Here is a 20501-nt window from a genome sequence, read left to right on the forward strand (position 1 = left end):
AGGATCGGTTAAAAAAACCTTTCTGCTGAAGTAGCTAATAGGAAATATCCACGGTAGACAAAGCAGGTCTTGATGGACTGCAATTTACTTTGAAAATCCGATCCGCAGGAATAAGAACTTAAAAATTCCTAGCAGCCCCAGTCGGATAATACTCCCTTGATGTGAACGACTTTTAGTATGTAAAATAATTTTGAAATTGGCCTACAATTATCCAGGTTAAAGTTTTCTGATCTGAAGCAGAGGTCACTTAATGGTATTGCTACACTAGGCATAACATAACATAGTTTTGAGGTCACAAGGAAGCCGCTATGCTCTTCCATGGAGAAGTGGCGCAACAGCCGTTCAAATACAATTTGACTTCGAAGAAGATGGCATAAAAGCTCGCGAAGATGTCGTTCCGACAGAAAGAAAATGCAGAACTTGAAAAAATTTCGTGGCAAAGGTTAACTGGAACGTTTGTATCAAACTTTCGTGGACATCGATCAAGGAAGTGTTTGTTGCCGCATCGAAGACCGCTGCATTCAGGCTCTAGAGATAATCAGTGACTTCATTAAATATGTTCGCTTCAAAAAGTACACGGTAGCTTGTTTCAGCGCCCAAAAGAGCAAAGAAACTTGTCAAGCAGGTCCGACCACGCTTGCATGTCTGGCCGAAATGCGTATCCGGGTTTCTATTTATGCTTGAGCACAATAGGAAATGCTTCTAAACTCTGACTGTGACCTGTTAACAAAAGAGACTATCCGAATTCGTTCTACGAGTAAAAGAAAATAGCGATTCAGAATAAGGTAAAATAAATTGGTTAGAATCAAGGTCAGAACGACTGATAAATCGCTATTGGGTTGGAATATACACATACAAATAGCGATAGTTCACACTTCAGTAGTTCCATCGAATACCTTTCATTAAAAAGAAATGCAAGAAAAAGAAACAGACTTGAACTAATATTCAAATGAAATGAGAAAAAATTTCAACGTACAAACTACAACAATATAATTAATATATACGAAATACACAGCCTGTATATATGGTTTTCGCGTAATGTTCGGCTCTCGAGGTGTCTACATAATTATGTTATGACGTAAGAGCTAAAAAGAAAAGTTGAGCCAAACAACGTTTAGATGCGAGAGCGTATGGATTCCCAGCTGTTTTTTTTTTAATTTCTCTTAGTTGTTATATAAGCTACAAGTAACACAAATACTATATTTATGGACTCATAAATACAAGGGTTCGTACTCCTGCATTTGCCTTACGAACTATTCTACTAAGTAATTAGAATGGGAACTGTAGAACATCGCAGATAAACAATGCCCTAGCGATACCAGATTTTAAATTATGTATATCATAAGAAGTGTTGATGATATCTCATAAATGTAGTTAATGACAATTCTTCCCATGCTTCTTTGACAACTTCTTCAGAGCTTCAACATCGTGATTGAGACAAAGCTTCAATAAATTACCGGCCTAGAAACGCATTTTGATCGTTTGGACGGACCATTCTTTTAGATAATGTATATGACGGAGATTTAAGGTTACCTTGAACTTAATATGAGGAAACATATCGTTAAAACAGGTTATAGTGTTCGGCTGTTATTTCGCAACAAGTGTGTATTTTAGATCTGACATTATTTCAGTTAACTTTCCTATTTAAATGCTGCAAATTGTAACAACAGTACCTGTTGAAACCCCTGTCGAAAAAGTTACAACATCGGCAAGAGCAAAATCCGTCGGTGAATGAACGTCAATGCATTTTTTTTTCCTGTATACGAAAAGTCGTCAGTTCGCTAAAATTGTGACCTAAATACCCTACTATATCAGCGAAAATACTTAAGAGTTACACTAAAAATCCATATCTTCTATGCGGCCAGTACCGTTCTCGCGACAAATACCATAACGCTCGATTAGTTTTCACCTGTGGAAGAGATTCTTTTTGCATAAACCTTCCACTGGCTCACTTTCGTTGAACCAGTACGAAAGCGTCGATTCTTCTGAGGAAGGCTTAATTGGCAATGTCCACCAGTCGTTATTATGAGAAACAAAAGATAAGATCGAGTCTCGTAGCAGTAATGACGATAACTCCGTTTCTTTGGTTTTTCTTCTGCCCTCACGCTCCCCCTTGCCTCATAAGCGCGAGAGACCCCTAGATGCATCTGCCTATGAATCACCTCGAAGTTTTACCTTTTACTGCCATAAATTAATGGACAGATTTCTGTTTGGATTCCTCGCGCTTCTCTTCAGCCGACCCACGAGGTGTAATGCGGTTAAATCGAGCGGTGCAGCTACCTGAACATTTACTGTGGGAAACATAAACATCATTCGTTCGTTGAAAAAGTTTATTCTTCTTTATGATGACGAATTCAGACTTCTCGTACCGGCCGAGGCAGCTGTTGCCATCGATGCTGGCATCTTAGAGCTTCAGGATAGCGTCAATTGTACGCAAGAGCTTCTGTTGGAGTCACACGTAGATCAAGCTAGGATCAAGTTGGAGCTTCTTGAACTATTAAGTGCTCTCACGGATGATTTGTACCAGAAAATGAGGACAATCAGTGATTCATGCGATAGAAAGTTATACCGCATTACTAAAAGACTATAGTTGAATTGATCGCGCTAAAACAGAACCGTGAGGCAAGCAGTAGTCGTTGGAAAAGACAATGCTGTTTATACGAATTATATCTGAATCGATCCGCGGAGCTCTATATTCTGAATCAGTTTAGAGGAAAACCTATTTCACTGTCTATAAAATGATGTAATAAATTTTGGTGACATGCTTAATCCGAACAATTATCGCTAGCTCTGCTAGTCGCAGATACCGCATTTCATAGTATAAACGTAGGCTTAAAAATGTTATGTAATATGCAAAAACATTAGAATCCCTATAGTAAGATGGTGTCAGATATTGATCATCATTAAGAGTCATTACAAACGATGAGGAGTTCCAAAATAAGGTCCGTTCATGAAGGCCTCCTGTTAAAATTTTAATTTTACGTGCAGCAATTATAGTTAAGGTTCCTAGCTACTCTAGCCAATAGAATAATAAGAATAAATGATATCGTTTTTGTAGTGATCGAACTGTCCCGTATGCAGAAGAAGGGAATTGGACTAAGCATGTCTGATAACAGCTTCTACACAGGACGCACGACACATTTGGGTACAAGTCGTTCTCACAACAAGTAACTCATCCGTCATTGCCTGACGCTTTGCCGTTCTATCGTTCAGATTGACGTCTTAGCCGAAAAAAAAAAACAAAAATACTGAGTGGACAATTTAATAATGACGAATTTCAGCTACAAAACAAATGCCACTCATATACTTGTAGCAAACGGTCAGTGTTCTCTTTGTTCGCATACGGTTAGTACCTGTTCTGTTTATATCGATAGTTCACGCAAGTTGCGTAACGCAGCTCAACTGATTATGACTGCTGATTAAAAATTAAACCTGTGCTATGATTTTCTCTGAAATACATTCATATATATATATGTATATATATATATATATATATATAAACCGGAAAGCTTTTTTACCCTTTTGATGAGTCCAGCGTTAGTTAACAGTGACAGTGACAAATTGACTTGAGAAGTATTGACAGAAGAGTGAAGCATTTATTATGGGTCTTATCGCCCTTCATAAGCGTTCGTGTAACCTATCGACTCTGTGAAGTTGGAACATTGATCCTCAAATGGCTAATTTGTTTTAATTAATTTCAATTTAGAATCATTATAAGATATTGTTGTTTACGGTACTGTCATAAGTTAATGGCCTGTTTAGTGAATAGCCCGTTTCCGATATAAACGAGGTTAGCCATTATGCACTCGAAGCCGTATGCGAACGACGTTTAGAACGTATACACCTAGCGCTGGGTGCTTGAGCGCGGTGAGTCGTAAAATACGTATACACTATCAAAGCATATATACATGTTAACAAGAAAAAACGAGATTACTCGCATTAGGAAGCTTATTGCGAATCGTTAATTATTTATTGGATTTATTTATAATATTTTTAACTAATAGTAGTTATTTAAATTCCTAGGTAGTGTAGCGCAGAGGGTCGTGATTTGTCCTCTTCCATTTTAATGTTTTTCCTTTAGTTAAGCTGACGAACAGAATAGTGTTCTTAAAAGAAGGGCTAACATCGAAAAGAGGCCTCCAAATCCGAGAACGTATAATAGCGTAAGGAAATCATACAAATATTTAGGCATCACGTTGGACCAAAGCCACAATCATCTGTCCGAACAAAACAGGATACCAACGGGAAAGTAGGTTATGGAGCCCAGGCAACTACAAATCCGGGCGCTGCGGATGTGTAGTGGGTTCGAGATATTCAAAGTCTATTGGCAGGCTGTGGCGGTACCGGGACCAACATCGACGTGAGGCGACAACAATGTGAAGAACTACCAGAAGAGAAAGAAAAACCGAAAAGGGCCAAAGAAATGCGGGATCAGTCTTGGGTATATCAGAACAACCGTTCGCATTGGAATTGGAGAATGGACCTGGACAATGGATTGCAGTGGATTACCTTCGAGAAGCGGGACCACAAAGAAAAATTTGATTCTTTGGCAGAATAATGGATTGATGCAAATCCTTGCGAGTAATCTGATGTAATGCAAGAAAACCATTGAAGTGAAGAAAGTAAACAAATGGGACCGAATATAGGTTCGATTGTCGGTGGCCAAGGAGGCACGTCTGAAGTAATATTACTTAGCTGTCAAACGATGAATGTCGAAACTGGCAATAGATTGTCGGCTAAACAATATCAGAAACAAAAAGGGTTTCGTAAGATATATATATAATGTAACACAGGACAGCTGTGTAAGAGGGTAGTCTTGCGGCAGGCAAAAGTATCAGATGGGCTCGACTACGTTGCGGCGGGAGTTAAAAAGAGGACCACGGGCTACTCGGGAGTTTGGTACTCGAAGCATCCACCGAGTCGATTGCGCATTCAGCTTCGGTGATGTACGGTGCCACTATCCTGTAGATAAAAGTTGCTATGTCAAATAGTTGACACATTACGGTACTCATCATAAAATCAATAGGATTTTATTTTCATTACGTTTTTCATGGTTATATGGTGTTAAAATTGACTTGATAAGTGCATTTTTTATTAGACGCAGAAAATTTATAAAGCTCTTTTCTTGGCTAGGTAATAATTATTTCTAAAAAATTGTGCAATAATTTATGTAATACTAGTAGACAATCACAATACGAATTTAAGCGAAATACCATTGTCAGCGGAGAAGGCCTACTGTAAAACTAGATATACTCCGCTCTTTTTCTGCCATCAGCAAATGAAAAATAGTCTTCAGCGAGACACTGGACACATTGATGCTGCTGGTGAGATTGTGATTGAGTTTATGACACTGTCTTGTTGACACCATATCTTGTGGCGTCTGTTTCTCTCTAACCTATTCCCTTAGACCCACCAAGATACCCGCGAAGAGGAAGTTGGTTAACATGAACCTTTTTCCAAACGACCTTAGTAGACTGAGCTAGTGCTCTCTGTCCTAGGTGTCGTGAAACTCACGCAGACGAAAGCTGGAGTGAGCGTTCTAGGTGTCTTGGCCGGAAGGCAAGTGCGTCAGATATCTGAGGTCAATGTGAAATCAAGCTGAATACAGTTATGTGGAGTCTATATGCGAAACTTGGTTTCTATTTTCTGGAAACCAGATGGTGTGCTTTTAGCAGGTGTTGATATTAATTATCTATAACATTTCTTTCGTATTTCTGTTAGTGGTTTTTAGGAAATCATTAACCTATATATATATATATATATGAGTTAGTTACTCTTAATTAATTGACTCCTAAGAAGCGGATCTGCTACAAATGTTCGCCACAGGCCCTCCACAAGCCGATTCAAAAATGCTGTTTATTTAAGAAAAAAATTAGTTATCAACCACGTATTCATCAATTGTATTTAATATGTATGGTACATCCGATTACAAATCTCTGTCAGTAAGTTTTGTTCGAGTCTACGTTTTGTCTGACTAAGATCGCTTTTATGATCCGTAATTTGCGAAGCTTCTGCTTTCTCCTTGTCTGCATTGAAGTACCACAAAAATCCTTCTGTTTTACGTCCCAGTAACAATTTCTATTGTTAACGGTGAAACAATTAGTGCGGTATCATTATTGCGTGGTGGGATAATGGCTTGACGACACTGACATCGACGGAAAGAAACAGAAAACGAAGCCATCGGGAAAAGCACTGACCAAGCAAAGAGGCGAGAAAAGGGAGACGATGTAAGAATGCCTCTGCGAGAAACGGCGATCGACCACGCAACATCGGTGAGACTTTCCTTTTCGGGGGCAATATTAGCTCTAAACTCTACTATGGACACTTGTACACTTGCAAATTGGACATTCATCAAGTTATCCTGCCACTCTTTAGGGTGTCGATTTAGACATTAGTTGGCTTCGCGTATCGTCAGATGAACTTACGCCATCATGTCGTTGGCACCGAGAAGCCAACACGACTTGTACAGGCCAGCTTGGTCGGCCTGTTAGCTGTCGGTCGAGCAAATTCATTCGGTCTAGCTTAACCTCTTTTCCCTTTGCTTCGCGTCTTCGGCGTTTGTCGTCACGCTCTCATGTTGAACGACACAGTGCAAACTTTTCAATTACCCAACGAAACTGGAAGAATGTGAAAGGTGTCCGGAAGGGGATGTTTAAACACTGAAAACGTTGAGAAAATCGAGAGCGAGTCTCAAGAGCAGAAAACGGTAGGCGGGCGCTGCTCGTCGGAAAAATTGTACTGTTGTATTTTTGGAAATCCACATCCAGAAGAGAACTGGGAAGGCGACGAAGGAGGCTTTACGAGACAGGCTTGAGGCACGTGGCCTGGAAAATGGTAGAGGATGTTGGTTGGCAGAGCGCAGCAGAGAACAAAGTGCAGGGCGAACTTTCCAAAGGCGGCAGACAACGTCGGAAGAAGAAGGTTGGCCTACGAAAAATTGTCAGGGCACTGCGATCAAAGGGGTTTGATGCGTCTATTGGTTGCTCCGTTTAAAATAAAACGTCGAAAAGAAAAAAGAAGCGATAGCAAACTTTTTAGGGTGAAGTCAAAGAAAATAAAGAAAAAGGTGAAAAGAAGATGAAGACAAAATGGAAATTTGTTATCGTATATGTTCATCGAGCCTAAGTCGGTTGAAAAATTGAGTAGTTAGATCCACAGTCCGATTATAACGTCAGTTAGTGACAAAACTAAGGATCGTAACTTATTATACCGTATTGTGCTATAGATAAGATGGTGCTACTGCTGGGGTCTGTATTTTTGTAACAGCTGAAATCCGTTCCAATTATATTGACTTTTGGAGATCTTAATTACCTGATGTTAGAAGGGAATGGGTTATAACTTCGGAGAGATTTTAAAGTCGAGCGAACCGCTGAGGTGCTACTTCATAAAAAGTCGGTACGGAGAAGATGTAAGTTAGCCGGGTTTTCTGTAAAAATTTTTTAACTTCATTTACTTAGTCATTTTTACAACTCGTTTCTTTAATGGATCAACGATTGTCTATTCAAGTCACCTTTTGCATCTTAGCGCAAGGGGAAAGCTACCAGATTTTTTTTCTAAAACCGCGATAGAGCAAAACAATATTTTTGTACGTACTCGAGTACTATATAACAGTATCCTAAAGTGGTAGTTTTCTTAATGTGATAGAGACGTATATAAACCAATGTTGACGCTTCGACGAAGTATAATAGTTCTCTTGATTTATCAAGTTGCATACCCAGTTAAAGCTTGCTAAGTAGAAAAGCTGTGAATTTAACTTGGCTTACGCAATCGTCTAATTCTCGATGGCTCGCCTAACAAAATACAAAAGTCATATTTAGGCAGAGATTCTTAAAACTCAAACACTGATTTTAATGGCAGCTATACGATATTTGCCAGGTTTCTATCGGTGACCTTTTACTTTTCTTCTCCTTCCTGTTTACGCTATTTCCGTGCATCAGCTAGCAGCAATTCTGATCGAATTAATTCGCTCTGACTAATATGCGCACCTGTTCAGATTCCCTCCCTTTTTTGTGTCTTAAAAATACGCGGTTTGTGTGAACTTGTCTGGGTACGCACGCGCGGATGATGTGCCTATGAGTTCAAACACACTGTTGATTCACTCACGGCCGCTGTTAAAAATGCAAAGTAGTTTTGGCAACTTTTAGGGGCAGGTTGATTTCGAAGACTTTCGGATCAAAGCTTTCCTGGGAAGAAGGACAGAGTTCGCCTAGGGGAAGAGGGGAAAAGTTAGTGATCTTATCGCTGTCTGTACTCGCCTTTCTCTCTCTCTCTCTCTTCTGTCTTTATATTACCCTATCGACTGGAGTTTCCTTGCGGCTATATTACCAACAAGTGTTAAAAAAAACCACAACATACTAACTGTTGCTGTTTTTCAGTTCCTCTTCTTCATTCTACTATTCGTCTGGTTCAAAAAACTCAAAAACGCTACGAGTAGCAGTAGCCTGGGCACTTTTGCATCAAGCGGGCCGATTGACCGGTTTCTGCTACACAGTTCACTTCGTGGATTTCCGATATAACGAGGGGATTAATTGGTCGTCAGCAGCTATAAAGAAGTACTGGATGTCGGCAATATTGATACGATACGACTATTGAATGAAGGTACTATGTAAGGATGAAACATGCATGAACCACTAATGTTTTTAGCCATTTAATATACTAATAATATATTAAAAAAAATCGTACTTACCGCTTGCAATCATCTTTTGGTTTTTGATTTGGTACGAGAACAAGAGAAATTGGCAAAACAACAGAAAATTCTATTGTATGTACTCAGCGATATACATTGGCACACGGTTGGCCTCAAATATCGCCTCTGAAAATAATATAAAACAATAGTTTTGTATTAATAATGCCCAGTTTGATTATTTTTCAAGGCATATGAGATTGTTAATAATAACTGAAACTGTTCTATTCAACAAGCAGCCGATTCAAGCTCTGTTGCTTGGTTCTATGAGTGGAAGTGAGGACAGAACCCTGTTCGCGAGTATCGACCAACATTCTGAAAGTTTTTTAAGAGCGGCTCTAGGCGCTCACTGTCGTACGTGACCTAGCTACATTTACATAAAATCAGTTGAAGTTCCGACATGTAATCACGCACGCATTTTTGAGCTCTGTCCTCGTAATAAGATTAGCAAGTAGATCCATACAACATTTTTTTGAATAACCCAAACGTCTTCTGTTCAAAGCAAAAAGTCCATGCAGAATATGGACTGTATGTACAGAAAAACTTACTTTCATACCTTCTTGTAGATTGTAGACGTAATTGTAATCTGTATTGCTCCCCACTTACCTCCCTCCCCCCCATCCGTTGAGTGTACATCCGTAAGTGTGTCGTTATGATGCATCTGACTGAAGTCGACCTCCACGTGTACGAGGGGTCTTTGTGGGTTCTTGACTATACGGTTAAAAGCTATTAAGTGTCATTGAAATATTCCATATTTTTTCAGATTCACAAATATTTGCTTAAATGTTTTTTCTTTTCCCCTATATACTTTATCGACGAAAGGGCTTTCTTGCTATTATTGTTTCTCCACTTTTCGTGTATAGCCATTACGAAACTGCATTCATATTTCTCTTATGCATGACATGGTACAGTGGTAACGTGTTTGTGTACCGAACTTAGAGACACGCAGTGGTTCACGCCTAAAGTCGAGCATATCTGCTTCAATTTCTGTCGTTTGAAGCAATGCTCGATGGCAGTAGAATCAACATAAAACTTGAATATTATGTTATCGCTATCACCGTATTCATTTCAATCTGTGCACTAAGAACAGTCACTCAATGCCCCATTTGGCCCTGTGCTGGTTAAATACACATAAACGTGGATGAAAAATGTATCTATGCAGCCATCATAAGCATCACATGCAATTCCATGTTCACTATATATCCAACTCACAACCGTAATGGCAATTGCTAGAGGGGGTTTACCGACTGTCGTAGGGGTTGCCAGCTGTTCGAATAACAGTGTAGTGGCCTGGAGCAGGTGTTGTTTTAGTGCTAATGCTACATGCAACACACATGAGAGGTCCAAATCGACAAACCTTGTACGCCTCGATGATGAAACATCATTGAGACGGAAGAGCATATCGCCCGCTTTTCGTCTCAGCTCTTTCTTTTTTTTTTTCCACTCAGACGACAGCTAACGTGCCAGGCAATGTAAAAGAGAATTGGTACATCTGTGTCATGGTTTTCTAGAATGACTATTTAAAATAGTCTCCCTGCGAATATGATAATTTTGCGATTGAGGTTAGCCGTAGAAACTGCCTGGAATTACAAACTCAAAATGTGCATGCACAATAGACCCTATTTGTTACTTTAGTGTCGATGTAATAAAGGTACCTGTTTTGCTGAAGCTACTTCAATTCGCGTGAAAAATAGTGAAAAATTGCACGACGTAGCGGTGTTTAGACGTATAGCCTTGTTACACACAATTACAGTACATGACGGAGACAAACGAATCCAATTACCCAAAAACAATACAAACCTACTTAAACAAACAAATCATCTGGTGCAGCACCATCATTACATATGCATTCGATGCTTGTTCATATGTTGATGAAGAAGAAACACATCTATTCCAGTATTTCCGACGACCAACACTATCAGGCGAAGGTGAGCAAAACACGCTCGGTTTTTTTTTCTCTCTGTGGGCCGGTGATCCCACTAACGGCGAACTCTGTCATAACTAATTCTCTCGAAGAAATTCTTTATTCTTCTATAGGTTTGTGTGTGTCTATCGATGCGTTCCTTCATGTCCACAGTGACACGCTATTTGTAAGAAGGCACCTGGCCGCAATTCTGGACGTTGTCCTTCCCTTGATCGGTGCAAGTTTTGTATCAAGAGATGACTACAAAAAGAAGATAACAAACCTGCTCTGGTTCGCACTAGAACATCGTACGAAACGCTGGCAGAAGATTGGCAGAGCGTATCAAGTCATCTTGTTGGTTCGCATGCCTCGCACGCTTGCGTCCACAGCCTGTTGTATTATTGTCATCGTCACCCCTTTGATGCTCGTGTTTGACAAGCAAAGGGAGCTGCGGCCTTTGCCATCCAAGTCACGTCGAGAAGATCCGAGGGCAAGCGGAAGGGACTAATTCACCAATCATCCCCAACAGTCACGGAAATAGCTTCTCGTGCATACATAGTTGGCCATACTTTTGTGCCAATTAGGAAAAATAAGGATCCCTAGTAATCGTAGTTGCCGTAGCAGTGAATTCCGATGTCGGTGGCGAAGGCGTAGTTCGACGTATTCGAACACTTGGTGTCGTACAGAGGGTATATTTATATTCTGCGAGTACACTTAACTATTACACACAACTGTTAGAGTAAACATGTATTTTATATGATTATATTTAGTATTTTACGCAAAATCGTTACCCGCCGATTTGATAGGACGAATCGACCTATGAGTTCACTTGAAGTTCTGTGGAGAGATACTTCTAAGCATTGCTGAACTGTGGTTAATATTAGAAATCATATAGACATTTGTGGTAATACTATTCTCACAATATGGAGACTATGCTCCTCTTGAAGGCCTAGCTAGTAACCTATTTGGTGCTTTCATTTTATGCCGAATTGGCGAGTACAACGATTTCAAATTTTCGCATTACCTGTTATCTTCTCTCTGTAGGCCGTCGGCTAACTTTGACCGCGTACACACAGACACGCGTGTTCAACACTTTTACCTAGCCACATTTAAACAACAATGACTAATTGTGTCTTTATTCCTATTATAGCTGTGCGCAAGTACGTCGATGTCTCTCCGAAAGCCAAGAAGGAACCGTAGGGTCTGGCAGAACCTAGCTAGAAAGCCACCAGGGGGCGGCTTACGCCGTCTCACTTCAGCCGAGTGACATTCGAATTTGCTTCGTTATTCTCTACTTGGACGAGTCCCGTTTAGCCGAAGAAATCGGAGCGGGATGCTGCTTGCTTGCTTGCTTGCTTGCTTGCTCAGATTACATCTCGAAGACATCCAGTCGAAAGACATTGTCACAGACCTGTCACAGAATGTTCAGTGGCGACATTTTTTGCTTCGTCGACTTATGCTACAGCACTGGGCTTCCTAGATCTTCTCTTGAAGCTGTCTTTTAGTGGCGAAGTTTTGCAACAGAGACTCCATCACGATGGAAATGTGATCGTTTTCAGTGGCCGCACAAGTAGGACAAGCAGACGAGTGCCCTGACTATCATGAGTAAAAGCCAACGATAGAGGATGGTCGGAACGTTATACATAAAGCTTAAAAAACTGTCTTTATTCAGACAGCTTGTGTAATATGGGCCGTCGGCAGAAGCGGCCACCCCTGGTTTCCTTCATGATAATAAAAATAGATTTTTTGTTTTTGGGTATAAAATAGGAACAGATTTAATGTTAAAGGCGCCCATTAGGTAATCAGTGTGTTAGTACATACCAAAGTTTTATGTCGCGTCAGATTTAATGATCCAATGAATAGAGCTGACGTATTCAGAAACGCAGCGCACCGACCTTTGATAGGAAAAATTTGCTCAAAAATTCTGTCGCAGTTTTTTGTATTGCCCTCTTTTGTTAACTATTCGTTTGCCGATAATCAAATGCTATATATGATTAGAAAGCTCTTTATAAAACATCATCTTCTTGTTTAGACAGTAGAATTTTCACCTCGAGTTTGGACTTCAAAGATTAACTAGGAAAGCCATGAACAAAGCTGCGAGAATGATCTTACCTCATTAACAACTGAAAACAGTATATCATCACAGATTTCTCGTAGCTTCTATTTAATTTCAGTCATGCTCTAGTGAATGTCTTGTTTCTCGCACCGATGCTACGCATTGCGTCAGGTCACAATAGTGCTTTTGCATTTAAATTTCAATGTTAAATGATATAGTAAAGAGACCTGGTTAGCGCTTTGGATTCAGAAACGGCACTCCTTGATGTTTCAGGGGTGCGTAGGAACCGCGGGAGTAACAGTAAATGAATAAAACTATATTCTGTCCTAAAGAATCTGTCCTTAAATACGGCGCGATCTAAGTCTTCGTGGTACCTTAAAATAAATAAGTCAAAGGTTGTATATTAGAGCTTTTATCATATATTTGTGATTGTTTATATTAAACAAACAACTTACTACCTAGCCATTTGCCAAAAAAATGGGATAACTACCTGGCTCAATATATGAGATAACAATCAGCTATAATAATAATAATAATAATGAATGTCTCGGTAACACATAAACTTGGCTAGAGCGCGTCAATGCATATGAGACACACTTGGCATTACATATTTATACAATCGTAGTAAAAAAAAAAAACTTGATATTGGCATAAGCATAGCAAGACGACCGGGAGTAGCGCAAACTAAGCGATCATTCAAGAGGCATAGTAGGAACAAATCTAGCCACGAAAAAATGTTTTTCAAGCACACAAGATGAAGAATAAACAAAACCCAATAATAATAGGAACATAATTATGAACTCTATGAATCTATAAATATAACAGTACAACGAATAGGCGAATAATCAGAAGATGTACGCTTTACTGACTCCTGCTGGATATATGTGTGTATCTGAAGCATAAAATCTATACGCCTACCAAAAACATTAACCGTATGTACCTTCAATGGCTTGCAGAGACACGTTATGGATCGTATATATCTACCAAAATACTTCGAAGTTTCATTTGCTTGTCATCTATTTGCGCGCCTGATTACCTACTCTGAGCTATGGAGCACTAGCGTGATCCGGCTACTGCAGGATGGGCCCTGTTTAAAAAACGACGTGCTCAGAATCACTAGCAATATAACAATCCGCTCGCCAGCACAAGTCGTGCCCGGTACACGGGCGGCCTTGATAGGAGTTAATGTATTTAATTTCTGGTTTGGTCATTTTTTGCCTGCAACTACCTTTGGCTCGAGCCCAATCAAATACATAGACGGCCCACTCAGTTGCAATTGAATTACTTGAAAACAGAAATCTGTTCGTTGAAAAGATGCGCTCACATCTGTAGACCTTCCAGTATAGGTAATATTTGTCTCCGCCTATCAGTAGGCGCTCGGTAACATTGTATCTACACATAATCCATTCGGGCTAACTAGACGCAACCTGAGGTATAAGAATATAATGCTCATTGATCAAAAATTAGCACCAAGAGTATCTTCAGCCAGGCAGAGATGCTACAATGTAACGTTCGATCATATAGAACGACCTCACTTGTATATCAACGAAATAGATCTATGTACGTCTTCGTTTATTGTTGTATGACTGACAACATTGATTTTCTATTTCTGGCAAATCATTGCTAGGTATTTCTGCTATCAATGATAAATACAGACATCTATCTTCAACAAAGCCATATCAATGGAAAGTATCTACGAGAATAACGGACACCAAGTAATACGATTTGCGGAATCAGTCGCCATATGTATCACTGAATAACATTGCTCATATATTGTTATTTTACTTATCTGTACAGCGCGCATTTCATCTATTGTCATTAGCACAGATGTAAGTGGCTCATTAAATAAGAGGACATATCTAGACAACATAGAGTAGCGATGATTTTCAAGGAAGACTAATGATGAGTACAGCCTGCGTGATTTGGATAGGCCGCGTATTGCCCTGAAAATTGCAGAAAAACAAAGCCTAGAGAGAGAGAGAGAGAGAGAGAGAGAGATTCGTATCAGAGTGACCATTATGGATAACGTAAATTGAGCAGATCCCAAAAGGAAACTGACCAAGTTAAAAGCAAAATTATCTCCTGGATGTATAAGGAAAGTTGTTGATCGTTTCAAAAAAAGCTTTTTAAGATATTTACATCAACTTTTTGATTTTCGGTCAATTTGAGTGGCGGCTCTTAAAAAACTTTCGACTACTCTTTTATTTCAGACTCATTAATTTAGAACATAAATTGTAAAGCACGGTAAGAAATTCGCAAAATAAATACTGTATTTACGATAAAAATCTGCATTTTGGCGGTCGCTTCTGAACTATTGTGGTAGTTTTCAAGGAGCTTTATGTACGAGGGAAAGAATAAATTTCGAGGGTAGATCTGAACTGAAAATCTATAACCACAATTTGGGAAATGTCAGATACTTTATTTAGGCTTTGGTCGTGATCGGATATTCTGAACGTGTTTTAGGATAAATCTCGAAATGCGCAGTAATTTAAAAGAAGCATTATCTCTGGTCTGTTTTTTTGTCAATTATAGGGAAAATTATTTTTATTATTACTAAATGGCGAAAATAGTTGAAGCTAAAAAGTGCACAGTTTTATTTTTTTTCGTGAGTAAAAACAAATCCAAGCGTTAAAGCCGGTGTAATTACGCAGTGGAGAGACCACGCTCTCGCATCGCCAGATCATGAAGCTGCTGCGTATGAGTATCTACGAGCCACTGAAGAAGATTGAATTGTGTTTCCTGTCAACTTTATGGGTTCTAATTTTAAATTACTATGTATATTTCTTATACACAGTCATTGAATATCGAAGCGAGCCCAAACATGAAATCAGTGTCTCTCCTAACGTTTTACTTGAAGTTCGTACAGCCCGAGGTACAAGCTTATTTTTCATTGTATGAAAGTTTTCAGAATCATTTTACATGTACAGGACTCGGCTTGTATATACCCCCTCCCCCCATCCCCAGCATAGAGAACCCTATATATCACTGAATTCATAAATCGAACGCACTACCACTATACCATCATAGGTATAACACAATCGTGAGCGCCGTCGGGAACTGCCTCTTCGTTGAACTATTTTAAGTAGGATTAAATTAAGATGTCGCGTGACAGATTTAATAGGTAATAACGCAGCAACATTGCATGTTCGTGACTAGGATTGACTGATCCCCTGAGGCAGTCCGTTTTTATCATTAGTCTATTATTCTAGTACGGGTGTATCGTTTATTTGGACAGTAGGGCCTTTAACGAGGCGTTTGCAATGCTGGAACACATAGGGCGCATCTCGTTCAGTGGCTTCATCTGCACCTGCTATAAGGTTCTGATCCCAGCACAGACTCAACTGAAGTGTGTATATTTCCTAAACGCTTACTGCTCTAGACTTCATGGGCGCAAGTGACCTTATTTCAAAAAGGATAACATTTTTTTTTAGTCTAATAAACATGTATCATCAATTATGTGCGTATAAAAGGCACATCATTGATGCGTTTGTCAAAAAACACTTGAGCAGATTAACAAAACCGATCGTCATTAACCGTAATTGATGCCTATAATATTTTTGGCAGAAATCGGACGTCCATAAACTGGGAGTTGAAAGTAACTTTACCAGCGCTGCTTCACTTTGTACGTTCATACGCGAATACTATAGCCGAGGAAAGCTCAGTAAATGAATTGGCTGTAGCGGATGGAACTTCGTCGCTAGCGTAGCCGGATCTACGTACGTAAGGCAATAGCAGTAACAATAGTAGAGACCAATACCTCTATTTTGTTGTCTATGCAGAGCAGAATTAATAGTAGTACGTGTAGCGTAGATTTTTATGCACGACTTTTAATTATATTCGTGACAATTTTTATCACCTTAAATATTATGCTGTCTAGCTTATTTCTTCGCTAGGTTTCCTCTATATGAACTTACTAATCAGGTATATTGTTAGATAAACTTCGATAATTTTAGCCTTCAGACACTTTTGGCAGTTTTTGTTCGACTTGGATTGTAAATTGCGATGTGAAAAAAAAAAATAAAAACGATAGAAGTACGACAATCGCCTAGTTTATATGTTTATGAAACATCTCTGCGGATGAGTAAGATCATTATATAGTTTTTAAAATAAACGGTAAAATTGGTGCTGTTTAAAACCAATAAATTCAATAAACCATTCTATAAATTGACGGTCCAATTGATCCACGGTGCAAATGAAAGCCTTGACTTTTCATTTAATTTTTTCTTTAATTAATATATTAAATCGGGTATGTTATTTTTTTGCAAATTTTAAAACAAATGCATTTGTTTTAAAATGGAATTGCATGCATATTGTAAATAAAAAAATTATATTTGGAAATAAGTATATATTAAGTTTAAGTCCCGTATAAAATGCGAAGTGGGAAATTGAAATCTACGGAAGTGTCTGTTGACGTGTAGTATATTCCGGCAAACTTGCTATCATTAAAATACGAGTTCGTCTTTTGTTACAGGATGTTCTCATGTTTATTTTAATAAACGACGTTAATAAGAGAATAAATCAATATATTATATAAATATTTGTGCGGCGATTCGTAAAAACGGCATCGTTGATTTTGCCTCGCGGACGAAATCCACTTCGACGAAATAGAATAACGCTAAATGCTGTTCTTTACATTAAATATCACAGAAGTACGACTACATTATTATGTCGCTCTACGTTCAGCGGGAAAGGTCGTACAAGCGGCGATGTCTTGTCGTGCCTTAATTTCGCCTTTACCTGATCAGGAATTCGCCAAAAGACAACCCTCACATCTGCATATCAAGCTTACGGTGCAAATATTAAACGAGTGCTTTCGACCACCTGCCTAGTTTGGCTCGTCGGTCATGAAAATTGTCCTGCAAACTGTTCAACCAACCGACCCGGCCGCCTGCCGTGTCTTTGACCTTGCCTTTGTCCCCAACAGAAAATGTGTAATCATGGTCCTCATAATGCCCTTTTACAATCAACAACTCAACCGAACTCGTTCCATCTACGAGTACCAGCAATGACTCTATATAGCATGAGTACCGATCGATGCTCACCATTTCTACAATTTTGTGGTCCTGAGGCTTCTAGCGAGCCCGGGAGACGCCCAAGCTAACCAGTTACCCACTGCGGGTTAGTATAAATTTAACCCATGGCGAAGGAAATGTGGAAACAATGGCAATCCCTTGTGAAAGGAATTTCACAGCGATGCTTCGTGCCTAAAAGATGTTCACTTATGTATGATTAACTAGGAAAGGAATCATTTTGTGGCGTATCTTTCTTAGTGTTGTTCTTCATACCATTGTCTCCGCCCCCCGTTTCCTATCCAGGTAGTAATTAAAATAAATGTCTGAGGCATCGGGGTCGGTGCAATTTATGATTACGTTTTTATCCTCAATCATAAATATATACGTATACGTATCTCCCGTATGCCACAGATAAGAAACAGATTTTCGATGCGTCGCATTCTATGTAAAAGAATTATTATTTTAAAAAATTTCAATGCCAGATTCAATATGTTTTATGTCTACGTGGCTCTTAGCTTAATTCGTTGTAACTATTCACTTATATCAATATAAGTTCTCGACATGCTTTTTCAGAGCTAAAAAATCCGTTTCGCACAGTATGTGTCGCTGACGGGATTTGAAGCAGCTTCCCCTGGTCTTTCGAGCCTGAGCTGCTCAGTTTTAGAGATCAATGACAAAAAGGTCTCATCATCACGCTATTTTGTCACTTGTTATTATTAATACGAGTATTACTCAACGGATTCTGAACGACTGGAACACTGGAAACCGCTGTGAAGAGTTATTCTACGGTCCTTGCATTCTTCCTTTGAGCTTGTTTACTTATCTCAGTGAACACGATTTATTTTCTCTGACGAATTCGTTCATATGGCTATTGAAGTACGTTTTCCAGCAGATCTCAGTCTGTTTTCTAGTCGTGTGTGGAAACAGATTCTTCATAGGCCTAGTAAAATCAGCTATTTTGCCAACACAGGACTGGTGTAGCATTGAGTAGTTCCTAGCGTGTAGAAACCTTGTTGCGCGGCCGCTGAATCAACGGTTGAGAATACTGTTACGTATAACATGAAAACATTAAATTAGTAAGCAAGCATTTCAGGATAGTGCCCTAAAATGCATATACCTTGTGACCTAATCCTATGCCATGAATGGTTTCAAGTTATGGCTAGTTCATATATGTAATACTAGTATTTTTGTACCAGATTATTAAAAATTATATTCCTATATGTATAGATATAAGGACCATATAAAGTGTTGAAAGGTAACTTGAAATCAGTTCAGCATTATACCCAATTTGCGACTTTTAATTGATTTAAAATTCCATGGTCCGATTTTCATTATTGAAAACAACGTCATTCGCAGCAGTGCACCATGACTGTTTACGTTTCCCGTACGTTTTATCCCGTACGTGAAAAGTAGATCCTAAATATGATGTTACTTTAAGGCCAAAAAGGACCTCTGCAGACCGCTTTATTTCTCTAAAAATAAGTCAAATATTTTCACGGACGAAATGTTTAACACTCTACGTAGGCTGTTTGTAAGAAAGACCTACCGAAACCTGAGATTTTCTAAGCAAATCTTTGGGTTTTTGAATCGAGCCGGTCCATGCATGGAGTCATCAATCGAGAGAAAATATAGCAATGGTAATCAATCTACGTGTATCTCCAAAGTAGATTAACCCATCAGCATCCGCTTATGGCCTTTACTTAGTAACTGAGTACGTGCCACCCTTCTGTTTAGATCAAATGTTTCTTGACTTGATATAAATGATGAACACGAGGTGAGTCCTATATTCCAACTATAGGCAATGCATTTGGCTTAATGTCGCCTTCCATGGTTAACGCATGAATAGATTTTTAACGTATTTTTTTTCATTTTACTATTTCGTTGATAATTTCGATTCAGCGAACGTTCCTGGGTATTTTGTTTCTACTTGACTTAATTAAGCTGCTTATCAGTTTTTTTTTCATATCTGTTGACAAAAATGTTTGCTTTCAAAACTTGCAGCAGAAGGTTCTCGATATCATTTTCACTTCGCGTGGCTTTTTGTACGTACGTATGTTTCTAAACCGTTCGCGCAACATCTCGTTTTGTACCCTAGCTCTAAGAAAGAATATCCTTTTTAATTATAACATATCAACGGTCTTGCTAGCCACACCCCCCAAGTCAGTAACTTAACTGGGTCGCTGTATGAAACTCATACTCCGCTATCTTTCGTTAGCTCAAAGTATGAAACCCGTGACAGAAACTAGTCGACTAAGTTCTTGCTGCTATGTGAGTTCCCGTAAGCCGACGTCTGAAGGCTCGATAATTCAGATTAGATATTCAGGCGATTCAGTCCGGAGACGCGTTAATACAGACTGGGACAAAGCGAGCAGCGACCTTTTATTCGCTATAGGAACGTCAAAGCTTCCTATTTAGTGAGCGGGAAGCGGATGTAGTTATTACAATTGCTATCATTGGAGGCGGTATAATTACACGATGCAGTGCGATTGAGTCCAATGGAGTGAGTTCACTGAAGTATGAATTGTGTACCTATTCCGAAAATGAATAGCAAACAACAGGTGCAGCTTATGGTGAACTACTTTGTAGTTATGAACCTGGCTGCAGCCTGTAACAAATCAATTTGGATACAGTTAACGAGTGCAAGAAAATCAGTGCAGGTCTTCCGTTGGACTTTTGTGTAGAAAACGCGAGCCCGTAACGTGAACATAAAATTCCCCACCGAATATAGGAACCATCCTTTTCTTGCTTCATTTATTTCTATGTTATGTTTGATAAAAAAAAAAATAGCTGAGGTTTTATTTGAGTCGACTTTAAATTCCGTTTTGCTACTTATTACCAGAATCAACA

The 20501-nt window shown here is 39.1% G+C and overlaps 2 long non-coding RNA genes across 27 annotated transcripts in view; one reads left to right on the forward strand and one right to left on the reverse strand.

Annotated features, from left to right (window-relative positions):
• The window catches only part of LOC111254702 (uncharacterized), a 173003-nt gene extending 157858 nt beyond the window's left edge, over positions 1 to 15145 (forward strand). For 16 of the 20 annotated variants that reach the window (XR_015318022.1, XR_015318017.1, XR_015318008.1 and 13 more), the window contains one exon: positions 8376 to 15145. This is a non-coding gene — a long non-coding RNA (uncharacterized LOC111254702). The remainder of the gene's footprint in view (positions 1 to 8375) is intronic. The other 4 variants (XR_015318000.1, XR_015317996.1, XR_015317998.1 and 1 more) reach the window with 4 other exon arrangements.
• Positions 5817 to 11749, reverse strand: LOC111254701 (uncharacterized). 7 transcript variants are annotated; one of them, XR_002675140.2, is made up of 7 exons: positions 11611 to 11747; positions 10041 to 10276; positions 8687 to 8812; positions 8360 to 8542; positions 7986 to 8206; positions 7312 to 7426; positions 5817 to 6973 (listed from the first exon to the last, which is right to left on the reverse strand). It is a non-coding gene; the product is annotated as an uncharacterized LOC111254701 (long non-coding RNA). The 7 variants fall into 7 exon arrangements; XR_002675139.2 differs by lacking the exon at positions 8360 to 8542 and having other exon boundaries at positions 10041 to 10263; positions 11611 to 11749; XR_015318042.1 differs by lacking the exon at positions 10041 to 10276.
• Positions 15146 to 20501: the final 5356 nt, after the last annotated feature.

Source organism: Varroa destructor, unplaced genomic scaffold (assembly GCF_002443255.2).
Source record: "Varroa destructor unplaced genomic scaffold, Vdes_3.0 BEIS01000007.1, whole genome shotgun sequence".
Lineage (NCBI taxonomy): Eukaryota > Metazoa > Arthropoda > Arachnida > Mesostigmata > Varroidae > Varroa > Varroa destructor.